This window comes from Dendrobates tinctorius, unplaced genomic scaffold (genome assembly GCF_039654945.1).
Source record: "Dendrobates tinctorius isolate UK_male_01 unplaced genomic scaffold, ASM3965494v1 ptg000029l, whole genome shotgun sequence".
Taxonomy (NCBI): domain Eukaryota; kingdom Metazoa; phylum Chordata; class Amphibia; order Anura; family Dendrobatidae; genus Dendrobates; species Dendrobates tinctorius.
Window position 1 is genome coordinate 43,417,960 of NW_027361697.1, and position 20,526 is coordinate 43,438,485.

The 20,526-nt window shown below is 44.8% G+C and overlaps 1 protein-coding gene across 1 annotated transcript in view; it reads right to left on the bottom strand.

The window, feature by feature from the left end:
* NTNG1 (netrin G1) overlaps positions 1 to 20,526 on the bottom strand; it is a 623,318-nt gene that overhangs the window by 567,408 nt on the left and 35,384 nt on the right. The window contains exon 4 of the mRNA XM_073571673.1: positions 17,753 to 17,941. The gene's annotated coding sequence lies outside the window, so the exon portion shown is untranslated. The remainder of the gene's footprint in view (positions 1 to 17,752; positions 17,942 to 20,526) is intronic.

The window sequence follows — 20,526 nt, forward strand, 5'->3', positions numbered from 1 at the left end:
AGGCCGTTTTCCAATCATCTCCCTTTCTTATGCGGACCAGATTATATGCCCCCTGGAGGTCAAGTTTAGTAAACCAACGGGCTCCTGTTAGCTGATTAAAAAGATCAGGGATGAGTGGAAGCGGATACTGGTTTTTTATAGTGATTGCATTCAACTCCCGATAATCAATGCAGGGTCTGAGACCACCATCTTTCTTCTCCACAAAGAAGAACTCAGCCCCAACTGGAGAAATGGACGGTCTGATAAACCCTTTTCTTAGGCTATCTGCAATATAGTCATTCATGGCCTGACGCTCTGGGCCAGAGAGATTAAATATTCTTCCCTTAGGGAGACGGGCATCCGGAATCAGATCAATAGGGCAATCATACTCTCTGTGAGGGGGTAGCTTTTCAGATTCTACAATAGAAAAGACATCCTCAAAATCTCTGAATGCAAATGGTATGTGGGGGGTTTTAACCTTAACTTGGTTTACTGCCAAGGATATGCAATTTTTCTGACACTGTGGGCTCCAGCGTACAACGTCACCCAAGTGCCAGTCGATGACAGGATTGTGCTGGCGTAGCCATGGCATACCCAGAATAACTGCAGAGGTTAAATTGTCCATCACAAAAAATGACACCAGCTCAGTGTGTAAGGCTCCCACAGACATAGCAACCTTGGCAGTAACAAACTTAACCCCCTCCTGAATAATGGACGTGCCATTAATAGCTGTGGTTTTAATAGGGGCATTAAGTTTTAGTAGAGTTACATCCAGATTCCTAGCAGTCAAGGAATCCATAAAATTTCCTTCAGAGCCACTATCCTACGCATTTAAACACAGCGATTTCTGACCACATGAAACTGAAATGGGTAATAAAACTTTAGCCGCATCTGCGGGCAATACCTGAGCCCCTGGGCAACCATAGCCAGAGCAGTTGCCCAGAGGTCGACGTGCCAGGAGCATGGATCTCTGAGGTGCAGCTCTCTCCCTGAAGACTCCAGACTGCCGCATAGTTGTCCAAGAAAATTAGAGAGATCTTCCAGGCTGTGCACTGCAACAGGTGTTCAGGCTAAAAATCAGCTCAGTCAGAAGAAGAAAAAAAAAAAAGTTCAGGCAGACTGCTTTTGTATATGTTGGGTATATACACAAGAAGCAGTTAATTTTATGGCCGGATATAATGTAACGTCCGTCTGCGGTTCTGGGCTGCAGCCAGGCAACACCCCGAGAAACACTGATACCCTTTACCCCTATACAGGGATCTGGATTTACAACAGAGCCCAGGAGGTACTGTCTGAATAGGAGCAGCGGCCAGAGCAGGACGGTCGTCAGAGTGAAGTACAAAAACGGCAGGCAATAGCAGAGTCAATTTCAGGCCAAGGTCAGAGTCAAAAACCAGGAGGGCAGCAGAGGTACAGAATCATTAGGAAGTAGCAGAGTCAGAATATCCAGGCCAAGGTCACAAACCAGGAGAGTAGCAGAAGTACAGAATCGTCAGGCAAAAGAGGGGTCAGAAATCCAGGCTGAGGTCAGAGTCAAACAGAAATCAATCACTAGGTAACACACAGGGGAACCAAGAATATATCCGGCGGCTTGCAAGACCAGTCCCAAGGTATTTGAGGGATCAGGTCAACCCTCACAGGTTCCTGGACTGGTGATGTCATTAGGGCCGCCCCCAGGACCAGGCCAGATGGAGTTGCAGTAACCCCCTGATGACTGACAGAGGGGCGGAGCCTGCGCCCACCAGATGCCTGCGCAGGAGCCACTTCTCTGTCACCACCATAACTCACGGGCGGACCACGGCGCCTCCCAGTGGCCGAGGCAGGAACAGCTGTCCCCGAGTCTGACAGTGAAGTGGCGGTCTGGCGCCTCCTAGTGGCCGTGACCGGAACAGCAGGCCTCGAATCCAACGGTGACGTGACAGACCGGCGCCTCCTAGTGGCTAAAGCTGGGACCATAGGCCCTGAGTCTGACGGCGACGTAATAGAACCCCGGCGCCTCCCAGTGGCCGAGGCAGGAACAGCCGTCCCCGAGTCTGACTGCGAAGTGGCGGCCCGGCGCCTCCTAGTGGCTGCGACCGGAACAGCAGGCCCCAAATCTGTCGGAGATGTGACATGAAGTTAATTAAGGTTGACAAGCTTAAGTAAGAAGAATTGATGCTATTGGCATTCAAATGGGCACTGTAGGTGTGTTTCCTGTCCTCCTCTCACTGCCGACTTTTATTCCCCATTGACTTACATTGGGTTTCGTGTTTCGGGACGAAAACACGAAAACACTTTGGAAAAGTCGGGTTTCACGAAACGAAACTCGACCCTAAAAAACCAAAAGTCGCTCAACTCTACTGATGACCACTTCCATTGAAATTGTTGCCTGACTCACTAAAAAATTCCAGCAAAAGTAAAAATGTGATGTAATTTGGAGGTGAGGCTCAACAAGGCGTGTGTTTTCATACTTAAATATGTCGAATGTCGATGTAAATACTTTTATGCCCAATAATGACAAAAGTATTCTCATAGTGATACCTTTATTGGCTAACCAGAAAATGATATATGTTTGCAAGCTTTCAGGGCACAGATGCATCTTCTTCAGGCAGGATTACAAATGAATTAATAAGACAAAAAGCACAATATTTAAGAGATATGGAAGCAGGACATTTGTTTCATGAGGTGGGAGAGGTGATGCCTCCTAAGGACAAACCAAGGAAATCAAATTAGGCATTTTGTTACAAATGGAGAGGCAGTGACAATGTTCTTGTCACGTTGTTACACGACCCAACAGTTGGTCGGTCAACGGACGGCGGAACTCACATACAACGGGAAGGAAAAAGGCAAAAGGAAGGCCCAAGCGATAGGGAATGAGGGATGGTCACCACCTGAGCTCAGCCTGAGCCTGTCCCTGCACTCCCAAACACCCTATGCAGGTCTTTCCCCCTGCCGCCATCAGGAACCTAACCTCTAGTGTCACCTGTCTCTGCCCTGGCTAATGCACTGGTCAGCAAGGAGCACTAACTTTGCACAGGAGATAGTACACACAAGGGAAAGTGACAAACACCAAAAGGTACTAGGAGAAAAAACACCACACTTAGCTTTATGCACCGCTGCAAAGCTCCACACCACAGATATCAACAGCAACAGAATTCTTAACAACAAACGTGGCAGGCACCCGAGAGCTACTTCTGCTAGGCTGTTCTCCAGAAAGGATCTGTATAACCAACAGTCAGCTGATGCATCAGGTGTCCAATTAAAGGATGTAGGGAGTGGTCACCAACCCCATCAGCTGACCCAGCAGCACTGCAGTAACTCCACGTTGCCAGCAGGGAAAAACTGACATTAACCCCCGATGGCCTGAAAGGAAAAATGTTTTAACTTAGTGGTGCCAACGCTGCCACAAATCCAAAAATGGATTGTGACAGTTCTTAGATATCTGCAGTCCATGTCCATCTGGTGGAGGTGTGAATCGCGGTCCACCCGCAGCTGTTAACTAGTTAAATGCAGCTGTCAATCTCTGACAGCGACATTTAACTCGCGGTTAGCGGGAGCGCGTTGCTAATCCCGTCCATCGGTGACCCCGTCACAGGATAGTGGGTCACCGATGGATCGACATGACAACCAGAGGTCTCCAGCAGACCTCTATGGTAGTCATTGCCAGATTGCTATGAGCGTCACTCCGTGGTCAGCGGTAATAATAAGAATTGAGCATTTCTTCTTCACACAGGCCTTTGTGTAGCAGAAGAGATCAAAGTACTGCAGCTTCTAGTCCTATGCAGACTATTGAAGTGGAAAAAAATGTTTTTAAAAATATTTAAAAAATTAAAATATAAAAGTTCAATTCACTGCCCTTTTGACCTATTCACAAAAATATATATACACATATTTGGTGTCACCGTGTTCAGAATCATCCGATCTATCAATATAAAAAAAAAATTAACCTGATTGCTAAACATCGTAATGTGAAAAAAATTAAAAATCTCAGAATTAGTTTTTTTGGTTGCCACTACATTTCAATAAAATGCAATAATGGATGATCAAAAGATCGTATCCACACCAAAATGGCATCAATAAAAATGTCAGCTCGGAGTGCAAACAATAAGCCATCAGTCTAAGGTCATGAAAAATGGAGGTGCTACAGGTCTTGGAAAATAGTGCCACTTTTTATTTTTTTCTTTACAAAATTTTGAATTTTTTTTTTCACCACTTAAAAAAAAAGAACCTAGACATATTTGGTGTCTGTCAACTCATAATGACCCAGAGAATCATAATGGTAGGTCAGTTTTAGCATTTAATGAACATGGTAAAAAAACAACAACTGTGGAATTGCACTTTTTTGCAATTTCCCCACCCTAGGATTTTTTTTCCTGTTTTCCAGTACACAATATGTTAAAACCAATGATGTCATTCAAAAGTACAACTTGTTCAACAAAAACAAACCCTCACATGGCCATTTTGATGGAAAAATAAAAAAAGTTATGGCTCTGGGAAGAAGGGGAGCAAAAAGCAAAAACCCATAAAGTAAAATACCTTTGGTCGTTAAGGGTTTAAAATGATGTTTTAGTATTAAGAGTTTAAATCTCTCATACAATGTCCAGGTACAGAGAAATGTTTTCCCACAGTCCTGTCCAGTTCATTCCTGATGCGTCTGTGAGTCTATGTAGATTCATCCTTATTTGTAGCTTTTGTATGGTTTCCCCAATGTAGACACCTTCAGGGCACCTTGTACATTGTATCATGCACATGCCATTGGAGAATGTACATAAAAAGAAATCCATGACCTTATAGTCCTGATTCATGTTTGGTTTGTGGACGGTATTTGTTGGTAATATATGGTACAAGTTTTGCATTTTTTATTGTTACATGGGAATGTGCCCGTCACTAATGGTGATGAGAGGACAGTTCTGACAAGGAGATGCCTTAAGTTAGGGGGCTGTTTGTAGGAAAGAAGTGCTAGTTCTGGGAATATTTATTTTAATTAATGGTCTCTGTGGAATATGGGTTGAGATCAGCACCAATTTTCCTTAGGATGCTCATGTGGGGGTTGTATGTGACCACAAGAGGCACCCTGTTGTCGTCCTCCCTCAGTCACGTAGTGATGATGGTTATGTTGCTGTATTTATCACCGGAACCATCATCAGTACATGAATAACAATCCAAAATCATCATCTGTACATGAATACATCACTAAAGCCATCAACAGTACATAAAATGGCAGCAGAACCATCATCAGTAAATTAAACGGACAGTAGAATGACCATTAGTACATAAATACGTCCCCAGAACAACAATCAGTAGATAAATGCATCACCAGAACCTCCATCAGTATATGAAGAAATCACAAGAACCACTGTCAGAAAATAAATAAAACATCAGTACCATCATCAGTATATGGATGTCACCAGAACCACCATAAGTACATGAATACATCAACATAATCACCATCAGTACATGAGTAAATCACCAATCTTAGTACAGTAATCAATTGTAATATTAAGTAAGGCCCATATACATTTATATCTCATGAACCTACAACTCCCAGCATGACTTTAACAATAGTAAGGAGATGATGGGAGATCTTATTATCAGTTATTATCAGACTGTGGACCATACAGGAACGACAGTACTGATGAGACGTAGTCAGTATCAACAAATAAACATTTGTCGCGCCACTGAGGGTTCAGTCGCCACAGAGGTACTGCACCTCCTCCTGAGGTGTGGTACCCCACCATTCAGGTAAGGTGGAGACACCTGACCACACTCCAATACCTGCATCCCACACAACATAGTAGTGAAGCAAAGCACCCTTTGGTGGCTCCCTGCTTGGAACACGAAGCGTGCTGGGAGGCGGGTGGAGTTTAGTCTGCACCAAAAGATTGGGAAGAGTTTAGGATTTAGTCAGTTAGTCACAGGAGTCTGACGAAGTCAGTCTGTGAAAGGAGATCCCCGAAATGGGATGGATGAAGGAAGTGCTGCAGCCGACCTCAGTGACCTGGGTCCGCTGGCACAGGAAAGGAGCATTAATAGAAAGCCTGACTCTCCATAAGAAGGGAAAGATTAGTACGGAACGTGAGGAGAAGAAGAGAACCAAGGATTAGGGTTAGAGGAGAACCCTTCCCAAGTTCTAAGCGCAAGGCCGGGGTCCGGTCCCCGAGGTTGTATGGATACTAATGGTCCTGCAGCAGACACCGGAGGAATAGAAGTTGTCACCACTTTATTCCCACACAAGACTTGGGGGCACAACAGCAACGATAGTGAGCCGGGACTTGGTAGCAGGGAGTCCCCGATGCAGGCTACAGCTGTCTGCCGTACAAGTAGAGTTCATAGAAACATCTGACAGGAGGAACTCCAGTGTAACTCAGTACTGTGAGTACTTCACTAAAGGCGCTAAGAGGGAGACGTTCAGAAAAGGTACATATGTTGGCGGAGTGTTGGAAAGGAGTACCTCATCTTGCCTGGAAGTTGGCTGAGCTCCTGACCCGGAGGACATGGCACGGATGCGGGCTCTTGTGCCACAACAGACTGTGAGTAAAGCTTTGGAACTACATGCCCCGGTGTCCTCCACTTATTCCTGTGTCAACCTGCCCAGCACTGAAACATCCCTTGCACTCGACACTACATCATCTAAGTGTCACTTCACCTACTCTGCCCTGGGACTACAGCCCAGCCTGTGGAGGGCTATAACTTCAATGCTGCACCACACCATCTCTCCCAGAGGATCTGTCTGCAGCGTCGGCTCAACATCTTCATTGCCGAACAGCACAGGTGGCGTCACAACTCATCCATTCATAAACTCTAATCATCATAAGCACAATGAACATTCCTCCCTTTTACATTGGGCGCCCAGGGCCACGGGCCGGGTCCCAGCTGCCGTGATATCTCCCATTGAAGCTCATCGGGCCCGGTACCGAGTACCCCACGGCCCTGGGAGGGCGACCCACATTTACATCCAGGTATTTTATAGGTGACATCTTCTATGATTGAGTAGTTGCTTTCTTTTCTTCTCCAGATGCCAGAGCAACTTTTCACATCCACAGCTCTTTTCTGCACACTTCCCTCTTCTACGGTCTTCTGCAGCACATACTGACATGGTGCCCGTAAAAATAAGAGTGTTATTAAAATGCCCTATCCTTAAAAAAGTCCATATTATGACCTTAATAACCGTTTATATTATGTGGCTTCCACAGGGTCTGCCCTTATGAGCTACTCCCTCCACAATGTCTGACTTAATGAGGTATAATTGCTCCATTTTCAGCCATTATCAGCTATTACCACCACACCGTCACCAGCAACTAATACAGTATTGTCACTCTCTTGTTATGTCCTCACAGCCCTTCTTGTAATGTCTCCCATAGAGTGCTCCTTCTGTCCCCATAGCCAGTCCTTTATATCCCTATAGCCAGCTCTTTATGTCCACATAGCCAGCCCTTTCTTGTAATGTCCCAATAGCCAGCCCTCTCTTGTAATATCCCCATAACAGCTCCTTATATCCACAAAGCCAGCCATCTCTTGTAATGTCCTAATAGCCAGCCCCTTTTATGCCCTAAGCCATCCCCTCTTATAATGTCCCCATAACCAGCTTCTTATATCCACATAGTCAGTCCCCTCTTGTAATGTCCTCATAGCCAGCCCCTCTTGAGATGTTCTCACAGCCCCTCTTATGTTTCCATGCCTAGCCCCTTATGTTCTCGTAACCAGCCCATCTTGGAATGTCCCCATTGCCAGCCTCTCCTGGAATATCCCCATAGCCAGCCCCTGTTGTGATGTCCCCACAGCCCCTGTTTTGTCCCCATAGCCAGCCCCTTATGTCCCTATAAACTGTCCATCTTGGAATGTCTCCATAGCCAGCCCCTCCTGGAATGTCCCCATAGCCAGCCCCTCTTGTTATGTCCCCATATGCCCCAGGTATGATTGCCTCCATTTATTAGGAAAATAATACAAATAAAAAAGCTTATACTCACCTAATCCAGGTACCCTGCGTGCGCTAGAGTTCCTGGCAAAGCAGAGGGCTGATTACAGCTCCCGTGATCCTGTGCACCGACATTAATTATATTCTCTTCTTACCATTAATTTCTGTCCCATGCCTCATGGGGTGGGGGAGGGGAAAGATTACGATTTTTACAGGAGCATAGTAAGGTCGGAGACTCAGGCTTCTCTACCTTTAAGAGTACCCCGGATACATGGATAGTTAGAGTCCCAATTCCAGGAACAGTTTGAGGCACTTCTTTCTAACTGAAGGCTGTCACAGCAGAATGATCTATGAGCACAATGCATCAGCCTCTATGCTTGCTGCATTAAAATACTAGCAAAAATCCTCTGTAAATGGCTGATGTGGGTTAAAATTTATGTTACTAGTGCTGCCATGTGGAATTTAACCATTACTCCTGATGATAATATTGAATAATTTCCAGCTACATTATATTTAGTGCTGGACTGTCTTGGGCCAGTAATACGAAATGTAATTGTGCATTTTAGGATTTCTCACCTACGGTGCCTGGTATCATTAGCCAGAACAGATGCAATAGCCACGCTGTGTATGGAACATCTGCTGCCCTGTTTAGCAATTTCTGTACACCGGAATGATTTTATACATGTGTTCAACTGCAGTGTTATATAGAAGTGTGAGCATTTACAGCTTGTTATTTACCGCTAGGAGCCAGGGAGGGCAGTGCTGACCTAGAATCAGACATTTAAAAGCATAAACATTGCTAATTATTTCCATTTGTGCAGATTTGTTATAAATCTATGAAATATAAGATATAGGAGAGTGCCTCTGTCAGTATCTATGATCTTAATACGCACACCTATCAATGTATCTGTTATAACACACACAGTCATTAATCATATTATCTATAATCTATGAAAAAAACAGAAATGTTTAATTGTAATATTACTGGGAATTGTGGCAATTAACTAACAGCAGTGGTTCGTCTTTCTAATATGGTTCTGGTCCCTAAGCTCCATTGAGCTCTATATAACCCCGCCTCCATCGCTGATTGGCAGGTTTCTGCCCATGTACTGTGTACTGTACAGAGAAAGCAGCCAATCAGTGATGTGGGCGGGGTTACACAGAGCTCAGCACTTAGAGAACTGCTATACCTGCAGCGGATAAAACAGTGATTGCATCATAACTACACTAGGCAGACCAGTATGTGATAAAGTGATATTTGGAATCAGGGTCTCTGCCCCTAAATCGTGCTGCTCTCAGATGGAGTAACAAAAACCTGGCAACAGATTCCCTTTAATGAAGATTGGGTAATTGTAATCACCAGTTTAACAGGTTAAAATTGAATCAATTTTTTTAATTGTTTTACCAGTAAATTCTACATGGACAATAACCACATCCTAAAACTGCTGTACTTCATGGCGCAACAAATGTGACTTTACAACTTTGTTCAAGCATTTTTTTTTTTACTGTTCAGAACAATACATCATGCCCATGTGAAAACAACCATAGAGCCAATCTTACTAAAATAGAGAGTTCTAAAAGACACAGACAACGCACCATGCTTGCATAAGCCATCAGGGTAAATTGACATATTAGGTATGTTCCAAATGGCAGTGTGTTAATTATATTGTAGATTTGTTATAGGTTTTTCAGTTTTCGTAGCAAACTTGCAACAAAACTGGCAAAATGCATAGTTGAAAACATTTGGCCAGTCAACTGCAGGTTGTGGTGGATTTACCATGGATACCACCCAGTGTAAGACTGGGATACCAAGGGCCCACCTATAACAATGACCTTGGGGGGCCTTCATGCATACAAATATTACACTACCCATGTTCACAAATTTACCTATATCTCTATGTAATAATAAACTAGGTAGTTTGGTTAATGAATGATGAGATGCTGCTTTCTTCTGTACATTGTAAATCATGTGAATCATGCCAAGTACTACCCATTTAGTGGGGCTGGGGGCCCCTGACTGCACAGGGGCCCACCGGGGGATTCCCCTGTTCCCCTATAGGCCAGTCCGAGCCTGATACCACCCCTATGCAAGGGGTGGATTGGGCAAGGGGAAAAGGGATATATGCCTCTAGGGCCAGTCACCAAGCAAATGAGGGTACCTGGGGGGGCAGCACTGTTGTGTATGCGCGCCAACTACATCACAGAAATGAAGACCCATCCACACTGCAGTGTGTGTATGGTCGTCTGCTGAGGAGGAGGGAGCGCACCAGGTTGCATCTTCTTCCTGCCGGAGAGGAGCTTGTAGACGGCATGGTACATCTGCTCCAGCATCACCAGATCTGCACGGAAGATCCGTCTGCTGTACAACTCACACAGCCTGAGAGATCGACCACAGACAGGACAATACAGAACCCTGCACCAGACAGATCAACCCTGAGCCTGGTTACAGGACATCTCAATATTTATGTGGCTTTGTATACAGTATATAACTTGTATGTCCCTGGTTCTGTGGCCAGGTCAGTAGTCAGTGGCCCCGGGGCAAAAGTCCTGCAAACTGCTTCCTACATAATAGCATTCTCAGCTCTTCTTTTGATTTGTAGTCCTGGACCTCATCACCCTTGCAGCATAACATGTACATGGCGTTGAACTAGACTAGAAATCAAAAGAGCCACTAGGGATGTCGACAGGTAGGAAGGAAGCTGTTCCAAGGCCTCCCATCCAGCAGCTTTTTTTTATAACTGAATTTTATATAACTGAACTGAGTTTTCATAAAATATTACATACGCGAAACAAGACAAAACAATCCAAAAGCTTATAAATTAGAGCCTTTACAATATACTCTTTATCAACCAAGAGATTTATCCATTCAGCAGCTTTTGACTACCGACCAGGCTGCTGGACCAAGGTCATGTAAATTAATTTACTCATCTCTATATACCAGTCAGGTATTAACCTGTATACTGTGTGACAGGGTCACTGACGATGTATGTGAGGGGAGATATGTATCATGAAGATTGCTATCTTTCGTGATGTGAAACCTAGAAGTTTCTCTCCAGCATGTTATGTGCTGAGGGGGGTTAATCAGCCAGGGTTGGTTTTTTATTGAGTAGCTGTAAAAGATGGGTGGAATGGCCACTCACCATATCTCCACACCATGTGTGTGGTTCGGCAAGTTAAATGTCCAGCCACTGAGTTTTTTTTCTCTGTGTGTTTGGAGACAAGAAAGTCTCCCGTCTGGAGCTCCAGTGGGAGCTGAAGTTTTTTGTACCCTGAGTACTGGAATATCGCAGGCATATGGACTGTGCTATAAGTTATCTTTTGTTTTTTGCCATTATGTCAGAAAGGCTATGTTTATTTTGCTAAATCCTGCATGGGTTTATGCTGTGACAAGTACGTTGCTTATGCAACAGATGAAGCAGCAGCAGAACCAGGAGCAGCCTCAACAACAGCAGCAGCAGACTGAGTTGCTCACATATGCGGTTCGTGGGAGGCCAGCAACCACTCCCCTAAGTCTAGGTGATGACTCCTATGTTTGGAAGGCAGTAAGATGACCCTTGCAAAAGAGGACCCTTGAAGATGATGTAGAAGGATTTCTCACAATTTTCAAGAGGGTGACTGATCAGGAGAGACTTCCGACAGAGCAATAGGTGAAGGTGCTTGCGCCATATTTGACACGTGAAACCCAAAAGACATACTATGACTTAGCACTGCAGAATGCCAAGGAAAACGCCAAATTAAAGACCGAAATCTTGACACGCCTGGGAGTAACTATGTCGATTAGAGGCCAATGAGCCCACCACTGGTCATATGCTGGTGACAAATGTTTGACTTGCTGCTTCTCATCCAGAAGTGGTTGCAGCCAGAGCCTTCCACTCCTGCCCAGATGGTTGAGCGTGTGGTTATATACAGATTCATCCACTCCCTTCTCAGGCCAGTACAGACTCGGGTTGCCCAGGATGACCCTTGGAACGGATGACCTGGTTGGCCTGTTAAAGAGGTACCAGGTTGTCGAGAAATACTTCTGAAAACCAGACATCGTCATTTCCCTGTACTGGAATTCCCAAAGGAGGGCAGGATCACCACGTAGGGGGGTCTAGAGCCATAAACGGGTGGTATCTCAATCCCGCTGAGGCTGTTGTTAAGGATGTGGTCTGATGGCGATATCATAATCTTGGACAGGTAGCCGCCCAGTGTCATATGTCCCCTGAACCAATGAACTGCAGCTTAGGCTGGCAATGTTCCTATTACGCCTATCTGGCCTGTAGTATGGACTGTAAACCTGTCGAGGGGCCACAGACATGTGCTATGTCAGTTAATGGTAATGGTACTTGAACTGTTGGACTCAGGAAGCCTGGCGACCCTGATTAGTGCTGCACTTCCGCACCAGTTGATCTCTACCAAATTCGTGATTGTTTGCTGCATACATGGAGATGCTATGGATTACCCTGTGGCCAGAGTAACCATAGGAATAGACTGTGGTGCCCAGTCCCATGAGATCAGTGTAATCAAGGACTTGATATATCCGGTCATATTGGGGAGGGATTTTTCCTTGTTTTAGGATCTGTGGCAAAAGGGGTTGAACAGTGTGTCTTTAACAAAGCCAGATCCATTGGGAAAAAACCCTGTCAAAATCAAAGGTGGATGAGTTTTCCCTGTGTGTCCTTGATGGAGAGGAGGATGAGACAGTGACCAAAAAGGCCAACCTCTGTGAGTTAAAAGTGTCTGGAGAGAACTTTGGCACTGCTCAAATTAGGCACCTTACCTTAAAGGGGGCGTTTGACAATGTTACCATCAGTAACGGGGTTGCTTAAGAGCCGGGGGAAGACACCAGGTTTCCACACTTTGCAATCAATGGTCAGTTATTATGTTAGGTAACTAAACTGGGTGGAGCGGAAATAGTGGAACAGCTGTTGGTTCCAGGGCCCTATCGTAGGAAAGTTTTAGATATGGCCCACTCGCATATTCTGGGGGGTGGAGAAAATTCAGGGAAGGATACTGCGGAGGTTCTATTGGCAGGGATGCTACCTGGAGATCCTAAATTATAGTAGGCCCTGCCCCACCTGCCAGACAAATGCTCCCTCTTCTCATTTCCAAAGTCCCCAAATCCTGTTACTGGTTATAGAGGTCCCATTCGAGAGAAATGCCATGGACCTAGTAGGTCCCTTACTTAAGTCTGAACGGAGGCATAAATACATTCTGGTGGTCATGGACTATGTAACCCATTACCAAGAAGCAGTATCACTAAGAAACTCTTCTGCCGAGTGTATAGCCCAAGAGCTTGTCCATTTTTTTTTTCTAGGATGGGCTTGACAGAAGAGATCTTGACGGACCAAGCAACACCCTTCATGAGCAAGGTAATGAAAGAGCTGTGTAAGGTCCACCAGATTGCCCAGCTGCAAACCTCAGTCTACCGTCCGCAGATGGACAGTTTTGTAGAGTGTTTCTATATGACCTTAAAGGCCTTGCTCTAGAAGGTCATTGAGAAGGACAGTCGAGACTGGGACTATCTGAGCCTGCTCTTATCCATCAGAGAAGTTCCTCAAGCCCCCACTGGTTTCTCTCAGTTCGAGCTCCTGTACAATTGACATTCATGAGGGCTCCTAGATATCGCCAAGGAAACCTGAGAAGAATTCATAGAGTATGTCACACAGATGCAGGAGAGAATGGCAAAGGTGATGCCTATTGTGAAGGCACAACTCCTCCAAGCACAAGAGGCACAGGCAAGATTCTATGACCGATTAGCGAGGCTGAGGCAGTTCCAGCCTGGAGACCGCATTCTGGTCCTTATCCCCACGGTAAAGAGCAAGTTGCTGACCAAGTGACAAGGCCCATATGAGGTGGTGGAAAAACTGGATGAAGTTAATTACAACTTCCACCAGCCAGGACAATTGAAGCCTCAACAAGTATACCACGTGAACTTGCTCAAGCCGTGGTGAGATCAGGAATCACTGGAAGCGAGAGTCCGTCCTGAAACCAAAGTGGAGGATGTCATGCTTACCAAAGTGGAGGATGTCATGCTTGCAGAGAATCTATTACTGTCCCAGAAGCAAGTGTTGAGATCTGCTGCCGCAGAACCTTGACTTGTTTTCAGAGTTGCCGGGGCATACGCAGGTGGTGGACCATGACATTCTGACAGAGCCACATATAAGGGTGAACCTTAAGCCATATAAAAGTCTCAAATCATGATGTGAAGTAATCTCAACTGAGGTGAAAAGAATGCTAGACCTTGGCGTGATAGAGGAGTCAAAAAGCGGATGGTCGAGTCCCATCGTCCTTGTGCCGAAGCCCAACGGTGAGTGTCTGTTTTGTAATGACTACTGCAAGCAGAATTAAGCATCCAAATTTGATGGGTATCCAATGCCCCATGTCGATTAACTCATTGAGAGGCTTGGTCCCGTGAGATACATTACCACCCTTGACATGACGAAGGGCTACTGACAAATCCCCATGTCCTGGAATGTTAAGGAGAAGACTGCCTTCTTGACACCTGATGGGTGTTTTCAATATGCCAAAATGCTTTTTGGACTGCAGGGTGCCCCATCCACCTTCCAGAGATCCATGGATCGGATCCTAGCTCTGCATTTGAAGTATGCCGCAGCCTACACAATGACATTTTGATCTTCAGCCCAGGCTGGGGTAGTTATCTGCCAAAGGTAAAGGTGATTCTGGATGCTTTGAGAAAGGTGAAGTTTACCATGAAAAAAATCCCCAAAAATGTGCCATGGGGAAGGAAGAAGCCAAAGCAACTTCGTCGGGAGAGACAAAAACAAGCCACAAGTAAACAAGATTGAGCCAATCCAGAAGTGACCGCAACTGCTTTCCAAGAATTGTGGGATATTACTGGCATTTTATCTCAAATTTCATCATAAGAGCCGCACCATTGACAGATCTCCTGAAAGGCACCAAATCAATGATGGCCAAATGTACTGTTGAGACAGAGATTGCATTCCAAGAGCTGAAGCTGGTCCTATGTAAACAGCCGATCCTGGTCACACCAGACTTTCAGTAAAGAATTTGTGGTCCAGATAGATATTTCAAAGGTCGGGTTGGGAGCTATACTGTCTCAAGAAATAAATGATGAAGAACATCCCATGCTGTATTTGAGCCGAAAGCTCTCTTACTGCGAGAAAAACTTTGCCATTGTTGAGAAAGAGTGTTTAGCTTAGCCGTTAAATTGACCATGGATACACTGAAGTATTACCTACTAGGCCAAAGATTTAAACTAGTGTCAGACCGTGCACCTCTGAGATGGTTAACAGAAAAGAAGGGTAAGAATGTCCGGGTGACAAGGTGGTTCTTGGGCATCCAAACCATTAGTTTCCACATAGAGCGTAGACTCTGGAAGTTACACGGTAACTCTCCGGAATTCCCTGTTTGGTGTCTGAAGGTGCCAAAACCTCCGGCATTGGGCAGAAGTGGGGGATATGTGACAGGGTCACCGGCAATGTATATGAGTGGAGATATGCATCACGAAAATTTCTATCTTCTGTGATGTGAAACCTAGAAGTTTCTCTCCAGCATGTTAGGTGCTGAGAGGAGTTAATCAGCCATGACAGGGTTGAGATTTTTTTGTGAATAGCTGTAATATATGGGCAGGACGGTTACTCACCATATCTCCACCTCAGGGGTGTGGTTTGGTAAGTTAAATGTACAGCCACTGAGCTTTTTTCTCTGTTTGTTTGGAGACAAGGAAGTCTCCAGTCTGGAGCTCCAATGGGAGCAGGAGTTTGTTGTATCCTGAGGTGGCGAATCTTGCAGGCATATGGACTGTGCTGTAAGTTATCTTTTGTTTTGCTGTTATGTCAGAAAGGCAATGTTTATTTTGTTTAATCCTGAGCGGGTTTATGCCATGTTTAAATAAAACACCACAAGAAACGTTCCTGTGTCTACCTCTAAGAGTAGCCAAGTGAGCCATTCTACCACAACTATATGTGCTATACTATGTGATAGACATTTGATGTTATACACAGGATAACATGTATTGGTATAACATCTGATGTCTGTACCCATAGAATAATATATAACAGTCATATTAGCCTGTATTATTTATGTGCTATACTATACCATGTGCACAGACATTATAGAATATATGTACCATGGTACGGGGCAGTAGCTGCGGGTAAGGTACTCATCCCTTGAGCCCTGGCTCTTACATGAAGGTGCAGGTCCTGACTGAGTGTGTGAATTTGTGCTATAGGGGTGCTGTGCCCTTAAAGGCCGCATGTTACCGAAGACTTTGGTTTGCCTGGACCAGGTGTTTGACAGTTCAACGAGGGAGACCACCATGACGGCATTTTCAATGCGATGAGTGTCGTGGCTCCATAGCGCTGCATAATGTGGACTACCATTCACATTACACACTCAGTACTGATGAAGGTCCATATGTAGGAACGAAATGTTAGCAACTATAAGGATTGCCAATTAAGCTTGTTTTCATTCACTGCAACTTATATAGTACCCCTATGCTTATGTGTGATAACCATTACGCCTGGCATACGTTTTTCTAAGGAGTGTAGAAAAGCACAGCATAATTAATGAAGGATTCTTAATGAATTAGGCGCATCTTACTCCATCACGGCCCTTCCATTAAGACTGGAGTGATACACTGCTTTGTGCTTGCACATTAAGCCAAAGTTTACCAAAGTTTACCAGCCAACATCTGGAACTCACCCATAAGTATCTCTGAATTGTACTGTAATTTTGACTTATAAACATTTGATGTATCTGCCCCTGTTTTGAAAACTGTTAAAGGTAATCTGTCAACAGGCTTTTGCTATTTAATCAGTGAGCAGCATAATGTAGAGAACGAGAGCCTGATTCCAGCAATGCATCAATTACTAGGCTATATGTTGTAGTTTCAATACAATTAGTGTTTTATTAGCAGGAGATCATCACTGCCTGACTAGGCCTCATGTGCACAGCAGTCAGGTTAATCTGTATAACCTTGCCCCCTCCACTGTTTGGCAGCTTGCTGACAATGCATAGTGTACGCAGAAAGCTGCCAATCTGTGATGTTGGTGGAGTTATACAGAGCTCAGCATTAACAGGGTTGATATGTAATTACAGACTAGGAGGTGGCAACTCTGGCGTAAGCTGCCTAAAAGGTCGACAAATTGCTTCATGTTCCTCCTAAAGAACCGGAGGGCCTGAGCAGAGAGTGAATGAGCTACAAGAAGTGATGTTTACTGAACAAAGGAAAGATACCAAAGTGAGTAAAGTATATAACAAAATACTCAAGGGATTGAATCCAGGAGCGTGACAAAAAAAATCAATGGTCTCTCAAAGCAGTGGTCACCAACTTGTGGTTCTCCCACTGTGACTAAGCCACTCTAGAGAAACATGCCTTAACAGCAATCAGTGCTTTAAAGTAAATCTGTTGCTTTGGAAGATGCTATGCATCTGCAGATATAGGGTTAAGCTCCACATAAATAGCATTACAATGCTGCCCAGACACCTTACTGAATGTAATACAAACACATGAGCCATGCACAAATACCTTTTCTCATGATTTGATACACCTGACTATGAAGTTCAAAGCTCAATGAGGTTACAAAACCAATTTAGTGCTTCAGGAAGTCAGTAAAAAGTAGTTAGGAGTGTTCAAATCAAGAAAATGATAAGGGTGTCCATACATTTGCACCGGTCAAATTTTGTTTAAATGCAGATTGCACATTTTCTGTTAGTACAATAAACCTCATTTGAATCCAGAAATATAACTGAGTCCATCAGTTATTAGATATATGAAACTGAAATAGCTGTTGCAACAACCAAAATTGTTATAAAGAAAAAAGGTTAACATTAATAGGGGTGCCCAAACTTTAACATATGACTGTATTTGGTATCTTGCACAGACAAGAAGAAAAGAAGTGGAGCACTCACCCGGTCTTTCTTGTAGAATTCGTTTAATCCATATTAGATGATATCAACATCTCAATAAAGTGCATGGTGCTGTGTGCAGGAGACAGGGGAGTCAGCAGGTGAACTTCCAAGAGGACATATTTGGTATCGCCACGTCCAGAATGACCCAACCTATAACACTGTCCCACTAATTAACGCCTTCACTGAACACTGTTAAAAAAAGAAAGAATATATGAGGCAAAAAAACTGTTTTATCATCATATCGCCGAAGAAAAAGTGGAATAAAAAGTAATCAAAAAGACCAATCTAAATAAAAATGGTATCTATGAAAACGTCATCTTGTCCCGTAAAAAATAAGCTGCCGTATAGCTCTGTCAGCAGAAGAAAAAAAATATAGCTCTCAGTATAAAGCGATGCAAACATAATTATTTTTTCTATAAAACTTTTTTGTGTAAAAGCATCAAAACGTAAAAAAAAATATAAATTTGGTATTATAATCGTATTGACCTGAAGAATAAAGCTGCATTAACAATTTTACCACATGCAGAGCGGCATAAAAAAACCCAGAAAACAATTCTTGAATTGCTGTTTTTAGTTCATTCTGCCTCACAAAAATCGGAATAGAAAGCGATAAAAAAAGACATATGCCCAAAAATGGTACTAATAAAAATGTCAACCTGTCCCTCAAATAACAAACTCTCACATGACTATGTCAGCTGAAATATGGAACGATTATAGATATCAAAATGTAGTGATGCAAAAACTAATTATTGCAATAAAAAGCGTCTTTTAGTGTGTGACAGAAGCCAAACATTAAAAAACGCTCTAAATCAGGTATCGCTGTAATCGCAGCAACCCGAAAAATAAAGTTTGTCTTAATTGCTTATACTGCACGAGGAACAGCGTAAAAAATAAAGCAAATGCTTCACCTGCTGTTGATTTTTTAATTTTGCTTTCGGAAGATTGCATTAAGGCTCATTTCACATTTATCCTGCATTCTACTGTCACGTCGCCGTTGGACTTGGGGGTTGGTGTTCTGGCCTCGGCCACTGGGAGGTGCCCTACTGTCACGTCGCCATCATACTCGGGGGCTGCTGTCCCGGCCTCGGCCACTGGGAGGCGCTGGACTCCTTCGACTGGTGGTGGCGGCGACAGGAGTGCTAGGTCCTCATGTGGGTCGGCTCCTTTGACGCATGCCTCTGTCGTTGGGCATCATCGTAGTTCTCCCGTGGGTGATGGAGGTGACAGAGAAGGGGCTCCTGCGCAGGCATCTGGTGGGCGCAGGCTTCGCTCCTCTGTCAGAGGTGAAGGGGTTGGTGCATCGCCATCTGGCCTGGTTCTGAGGGCGGTCCAGATGAGGTCATCAGACTGTGAGCCTGTGAGGGATAGCCTCATCCTTAAAATACTTTGGGGCCTGTCCTACAGGCCGCCAGATATAGTCTTGGTTTCCCCAGTGTGCTAGTGTTTAATTTGCTATTGACTCCGACCTTTGCCTGGATTTCTGACCCCTCTTCAGCCTGCCGATTTTGTACCTCTGCTGTTCTTCCCGTGACTCTGACCTTGGCCTGGATTTTGACTCTGCTTCAGCCTGCTGATTTTGTACCTCTGCTGCCCGCCTGGTTTTGACTTGGACTCCTGGCTACGATTTCGGTCCCGTTTATTAATCCCTTTCTGGCGATCGTCCTGCTCTGGTCCGCTGCTCTTATAGGCAGCTACCTCTTGGGCTCTGCTGTAATTCTAGATCCCTGTATAGGGGTAAAGGGTCTTGGGGTTTCTTGGAGTGCTGTCTTACTTGCAGCTCAGAGTCGCACCAGACGGACGTCACATCTACGCTGAGCACTTACATGGGGGTTTCCATGTAAATCTCTGAAAAACGTGATTCAGATGGAATCCCTGGCGGAAGATTCCCTATAATGAGGGAAATGGAGGCAATGTGGATGCCGTGTGGCTGCCAATGATCTGGCAGTGTCCGTCTTTTTAGGCGTGCATTAAAATTCGGTCGACCACAGTTATGTGCACCTCTGAAAAGAAGGACATCACTTAACAGAGGCCAGACGGAATCCAGAGTAATTCTGCTGCCACATTCTAGTGAATGGATCCCTCAGGGGTCTCATCTGGATCACATCACTGGGAAATTTAGATGTATACTCCGATTTAAGTGCTCAGCGTAAAGCGCCAGATAAATGTGATCCCAAATGTTGTGTAAGTGTACCGTTACACCTAGCGATGCACCAGCGATCCCGACCAGCGATATGACGCGGTCAGGATCGCTGGTGCATCGCTAGGTGGTCGCTAGTGAGCTGCAACACAGGCAGATCTCACCAGCGACATCGCTGGGGACGGGGATCGCTACTTACCTGTCAGGCGCGGCGATCCTGCATCCTCCCGCCCGGCTCCACACGTCGCTCGTCGTCACAGCAGGAAGCCCAGCAGGAAGTGGCCGATGAGGAATGATCCAGCAGCTTCTCATGCGATCAGCGATAACCAGCGGGGGAGTCGGTCGGAGGTAAGTATCACATGCAGCGATATCGCTAGCAATATCGCTGCAACGTCACAAAATCGGTGACTTTACAGCGATATTGCTAGCGATATCGCAGTGTGTAACGGGGGCTTAAAATGTTCCCTGCAAAATCTGCAAATCAATGCACAAAAGCAAGTCCTCGCTTCGCTCTGTCATCTGTTTTCCCTCACATATTGGCATCGGCATACTCAGGAGAAATTGCACAACAAATGGTATGATGTAATTTCTCCTGTTACCCTTGTGAAAATGCAAAATCTGGGGCTAAAAAACATTT